This window comes from Pseudopipra pipra, chromosome 6 (assembly GCF_036250125.1).
Source record: "Pseudopipra pipra isolate bDixPip1 chromosome 6, bDixPip1.hap1, whole genome shotgun sequence".
In the NCBI taxonomy this organism is placed as follows: domain Eukaryota; kingdom Metazoa; phylum Chordata; class Aves; order Passeriformes; family Pipridae; genus Pseudopipra; species Pseudopipra pipra.
This window is the reverse complement of record NC_087554.1, coordinates 48,800,376-48,806,375: the sequence shown is the minus strand read 5'-3', so window position 1 is coordinate 48,806,375 and position 6,000 is coordinate 48,800,376. Positions and strand designations below refer to the sequence as shown.

The window sequence follows — 6,000 nt, the reverse complement described above, 5'->3', positions numbered from 1 at the left end:
GGGGTACTTCGGCACTTCTAGTTATCAAAAACTGGAATCGAAGAGAGACCACCTTGAGCCTCCCAGAACTTTTCCTTCCCGCAAGAAAATTTCCAAACCAGAATTTCCTGATGAAATTTCTGAACCAATCCCCTGTGTGTGATCCCTAAATTACCCTACAGACTATGCACTCCTGTGGCAGGGGCTTTCTCATGTGTCCATATAAAGGCTAACTTAACAGGGATCCATATTCCAACTAGACATGCCATTTTCTAAGAACATTGTGAAACAAGAAAAATTCGCCTTTTCTCTCTGAAACAGATGCCCAGTTGTGCTTCTAGCAAAGCGAGGGGCAGCTCTGGCACCGACTTCGCAGGTGTCATGGTCCAGCAAGCGACAAAGAAGAGTCACCGGCAGCCGTTTGGGGCAAGTCTGCCCCAGTGAGTAGCTCTGGCGAGGCGGGAGAGTCCCAGGGCGGCGGGGAAACTCCCCCTCCGCGATAGGGATCGGTGAGTAAGCGCTGTGGGAGCGCACCTGGCGGGCGGCGGGGCTGGCAGTGCCCGCTGCGAAGGGCAGGAGGGGGCCGGGCGGGAGGCAGGCAGAGCAGCCCGGGGAGAGCGCCGGGGCAGGGCAGGGCAGCGCCGATCCGCAGGAGCTCCGCCGGGCAGGAGGCGGCCGGCGGCAGCCGCCAGCGTGCAGAGGGGCGGCCAGGTACTGCGGGAGCGGGAGCGGGGAGCGGGAGCGGGGAGCGGGAGCGGGGAGCGGGAGCTCGGGCAGTGCCCGCCCGGGGGCCGCGGAGAAGGGGCGGGCAGGGGCCGCAGGAACTGCCCCGGCGGTGGCGGCCGCGTGTGCCGTGCGGGTCTGTATTTCCTATCAACTTTGAGAAATGAAAGCAGGCAGAAAAATAGGAACTGTTTCGAAGTACTTTGGAGTTAAATCTTCATGTAAATTAGGTCGGAGATGAGGTTGCACTTAGAACGGTTTCAAATTGGTATTGGTGTATGAAAATGTCCTTGTAAAAGCCAGATTTTCTGTGTGAATTAACAGCTAAGCATTGCCATAGGCCAGCAATAGCTAACTAGATCACCTTCTCTAAGAACACTTGAAGTAATTAGAGATGTGGTTAAGCCAAAACTCAGAAGGAAGTTGTGAATATAGCTGGACAGAGTTTCCCTTTTGTATGGGGTGAAATTAACATCAGAAAATACATATTTACTGAAGTTATAACCTGCTGTATCCAAGAGCACTGCTAAAGCAGCAGTTGTGATTGTAAGCAGTTTCAAACGGTCCTGTTCACAGTGTACTTTTTGAATGCATACCATAAAGCTGGATTCCTGGGTGTGTAAGATCACTCGTTATTAAACAGCAGTCTGAAATAAATATCTCAAATTAAGCTGGTCTTGTAACTTTCCTTTGATGTTGAAACATGCCTAGTTGGATGGAAACATCTCATTTGATGCATTTCTCTAGATAAGAATGGAAAGGTCGATATTGTGACCGTTCCTGCAATGTACACTTCCAGTCAGTGCCACTGTAATTGTGCAGGAAGAGAACAGGACCTCAAGGGACTTCTGCTAGGCCACAGCTGTCAAGTGCCTGGGCATGTAAATGATCTTGTAAGCACCTATGCCTAGGAGCTAGATCCTTGCAGTCCTAACCCTAGGTCTCTGATCTGTGCAGGCTCAGGTTTTTCCTAGTGATATTTGCTGAATGCATTGAGGTCTGATGCTTGATGTGCCTTTAGTGTTTGTAGTGTTGGTTAGTTAGGTAACCAAGCTGTCCAGGCATGCAGAGCAAAGTGTTCATTGACAAGTTGCTCTTTGAGAGCCCAAGAGTCTTTAGATTACATATAGATGATCAGGACCACTTAAAAAACATACAAGGGAATACATTGCCAGGCCTTTTTTTCCCTCCTTCTTATTCTTTCTAGGTTTTGTGTATAGCTGTTAGACAGATGTGAAGAGTCCAGTTCTGAATTTGCCTCTTTCATTTCTCAAGAGAGTGCTGTTCTGGGCTGGTGGTCTCTGGCTCCTTACTTATGAAACTTTTTTTGCCTTGCTTTCAGTACAGAAATATTCATTAGGTGAGCTGTGATCTTACAAGTCGGTGGCTAGGGAATGAATCCAGAAGGGAGGAGGTTTGATTTCTAGTCCTTTTTCCAACTGTATGTTAAATATTAAAATATATATTTCCAGAATACATGTGGTTAAGCAATATTTAATTTCAAGAACAATATATTTATTACTAAAATGACCCTTGATTCTTGCAAATATTTATAAAAATGACACCTACTAAAAACGCTGTACCCAAAGGGTATGTTGGACTCCACAGCCCTTCCCTGCATTTAATTTAGATGATGGATCCCCAGGTGATTAATTCCTCTTCCTTCCTATGCTATGGAAAGAATGAATGTGGACAGGATTGTTCAGTCAGTCATGTGTGTGTGTAGACTATTAATTTACAGTGTTGGGAAAAACACAGTGCCAGTTAGGCACTGGCCTCTTTTTCTTTGTCCTAATCATTAGGCTTGGTCATTTTACGTTCTGCCATTTGTTTAGTGTCAGCTGGTTTGCTTTCAGGCAGCCTCCGTTCATCGTACTCCTAGGTGGTTTACTCTCACTTGTATGTTACACTAAATGCACTCCCCAGGGTTGTGGGTTGGCTGTGAAAAGGGCAGTCCTGCTCCTGCCCTTTGTTTTCCACACTGCATTCTGACCCCACCTTGTGCAGTCAACCACAGGGAGAGTTGGAAAACTGCTTTTTTTTTAAAGAAAAAAAAAAAGGTTGTTTATTCTGGTCATTTAATTTTGTATCTAATCAGTGAGCTGGGCCAACACACTGTGCAGCTGCAAGTTTACTGGATCCTACAGGAATGGCTGTTGGCAAGGGAGAGCCAAACTGCCCCTCTGGTAGCAGCCAGTCCTTTAAGCAAGTTCAGGACAGGCAGATGCAGCCCCCACGTGTGGGGGCAGAGCCAGAGGATCTGCCTTAGAAAGGACAGCCTCAACTAAGACAGACTTTGGCTAGCTTAGACCTCCTGTCTTGCTGTGAATCCTTCTTGCTGTGGCTTATACCAGAAGTACCCTTTGACTTTGGTGGAATATTTATTGAACTTGTTTGCTTGATTAAGGTGTTATTTACTTCATTTAGTGAATTTTACGTGAAGCATATTGCTCCCCTCTTCAGACTCTTGTTTAGTTTTATGAAAGAATTGCTTTGTTTACTCTGAATTGCTATCTCCCTAGATACCTTAAATCTGGTAAATATTCTAACTGTAATCTAAGTAGGACAACACCCAATCTCTGTCAGCAGAGAATTTAAGATCTCATCTCTTAAAAGTGAAAGACAAAGCATGCTCTGACTTTCAGTAGGACAGGCTCTGTCTGAGTTAAGCCGTGTTGTCATTCCAGTTAGTAATGCTGTTCAGGCTCAATCAGAAAGATTGCTTACGCTGAGAAAAATTAGGCTGATAGCGTTTTGCAGCCAGGATGAATCTTCCAACCTAAACCAAGGAGCCTCATGTGGGAAGATGTTCAAAACCTGGATTCGGTTGAGCTCATCTGTGTTGCATCATATCCCTTACTAATCTCAATACATCAAACCGTGCAGAATTAGTGAGGATGCTTCTCTTAAGCTTAGCACGAGTATTTGTTTGCCTGTCATTGCAGATGAAGTTTACCCTAATTCAGTGCCAAAAAAAAATTATGTCGGCAATCTGATGCTTATCTTTCCTGTAAATTGTACCCTGGTGATTTTGTTTTGAATTTTTGTTTTTCAGTGATCTAATAGCCACACTTAAACTGGAGAGAACAGATAATTAGATCCCAAATGAAGGCCTTTGATGTTTGGGGGGTTCTTGTGATCATTGCAATGAGTTTTAGATTTGGCCTGAAGGGCAAGTTCTGGAGATGCTCCTTTGGCAGTTAAACCAGCTTTGAAGTCCAAAAAAGCACCATGTCCCAGTGACCTCAAAACCTGTGAGGCACTCTGTTGATTTAGCATCTGTGCTTTGGAGCCTGGAACCTGGATGTGAGCTGGTGCAGTGTGCTGCAGCCTGGGAAGGGGGTACCGAGCTCCCTGCCCAGCTCCCCAGGGCACCATGTTGGGCCCCAGAACGGTGGAACAGCCTCATCAGCACGGTGTGCTCGGGATACATTAATGCACATCTGAACCATGGAGAGCTAGAAGGTTGCTTGGCTTTTGTGTGACAGCCTCATCATCAGAGCTGTGGGAGGATCCCTTTTGCCTGCAGGAATGCAAGCCCTCGCTCCCACAGAGTTCTCATGCCTCTGCGCTGAGGGGCTGCATGTGCTTGTTGAAGCTGGGTCAGGTGGTTAACGTGGCCAGAAATGGCCCAGCCCTAGACCAGGGCTTGGCAGGGGCTAGAGGGGGCAGATAAAAAGGGGGCTAAGGATGAGTTCTCGTTACAAAGTTCAGACATTCAGTCTGCTATGTGTGTATGTCTGGCTAACTGTCCTCTCTCTGCATGGCAGGCATTTTCCTCACAGAGAGGAAAATGCCTGCCATGCAGAGAGAGGACAGTTAGCCAGAATGAGGTTTGAAAGTTGCTTGAGCTAGCAGCGCCTTTGTGGTTAGTGCTGAACTGATACAAAAACAAGTTGTGTTTCCTGTTTCTGAGAGAAATTGTGTTGTTTAGCACTCCTAAGTGACAACAAAACATTCTCAAGACCAGTTTCATTTTGCAGTAGAGGAAAATTCTAAAACTTTTAATTCTGGGTTGGATTCATTGGGGCTTTTTTCTCCACGATTTACTTTTGCAAAAGGGGATTGTTGGCCTCTAGATTGGGAACTCTCTGTGAGTTTCCTGTTCAGGTTCTCTGTCTGCTCAGCAGTGAACTGAGTAGCTAAAAATTGTCTTCCATGAAGTCTTGATTAAACACAGACCATCTCCCTGAATTATCCTGACTTTCGTTCAGTTCAGTGGTATGTGTACTTCCAGATCTGGTTTCACCAATGTGTGAAGTCATGGGTTCAAAATCTCTTGTGAAGAGTGTTGATTTAAACTCAATAGGATTAAAAAAAACCCTTACATTCTGTAAGGGTTACATGCTGTAGCTGTTGTTCACTGTGTTCTTAAGCAAATCTGTCCAAATGGAAAAAGGGAATGGTGGCTTCATGCTGCCAACTTCTGTTCTCATGACCTCTGTCTTTTCAGGAGGGAGCAGAGTATTACCACCATCTCCCACAGTTGTAGCAGCATTTGGCCAGTAATGATTGGGATGTCAGATACTGCCATTAAATTGAGACTGTTCTGATTTCTGTTGGTTTCTCCCAATGTTTATACAAACTCCTTTAAAAATGCTTCTTTTATGCAGTGCCTGGTTACCACTTATCTGCCTGGGCAGCTGCCAGCTACTCCAGACAGTACAGCTCTCCAAGAGGCACTGGTGGGGCTGGTAAAAGTGGTTCTGTGTCCCTGATCTGGGCAGATTTAAAGCAAAAAGTAATAAATAGTGGTACCTTAAAAAGACAGGATTCTTCTGGACTTTTATTTCAGTGTGTGTTTAGGCAGCTTCCTGAGCTCAGTACACATGCCCTGCAGTGCCATACTCCCAGTCTGGTTTGGATTTGAATTAATTAAGATCAGTTCCCATTTCCTTTTCTTGATTCATTCATTTAATCTGTTTTCATATATGAGATGTACTGCAGTCACCTGTTTCCTTTCTTAATCTCAGCCACAGTCTTTTCCATTTCATCTGTGCAATTTATAGGTTTCCTTCCTCTCACCACAGTGCTGTAACTGGTTATACAGGGATAGTATGGAGCAGACCTGCTGAACAGGGAATCCTCATCCAGTGGAAACTCCATAATTGACAGGTTTTTTTGGTTTTGTCATGAAACAGAAGAATAATAATATGTAAAATATCGATCAGAAAACTGCTTCACCTAAAACAAAGCAGTAAATGTGTGCATGTATATGTAAAGAAATATTCCATCTTGACTCTTGTAGGTCAACAGTTTTTTAATGGTAAATGAACCTACTTTTCAATGCAAAACTGC

At 45.0% G+C, this 6,000-nt stretch overlaps 1 protein-coding gene across 3 annotated transcripts in view; it reads left to right on the top strand.

The window, feature by feature from the left end:
- TC2N (tandem C2 domains, nuclear) overlaps nucleotides 1-6,000 on the top strand; it is a 34,523-nt gene continuing 28,523 nt past the window's right edge. Inside the window, exon 1 of one of the 3 annotated variants that reach the window (XM_064658988.1) lies at nucleotides 1-488. The gene's annotated coding sequence lies outside the window, so the exon portion shown is untranslated. The remainder of the gene's footprint in view (nucleotides 489-6,000) is intronic. The other 2 variants (XM_064658987.1, XM_064658986.1) reach the window with 2 other exon arrangements.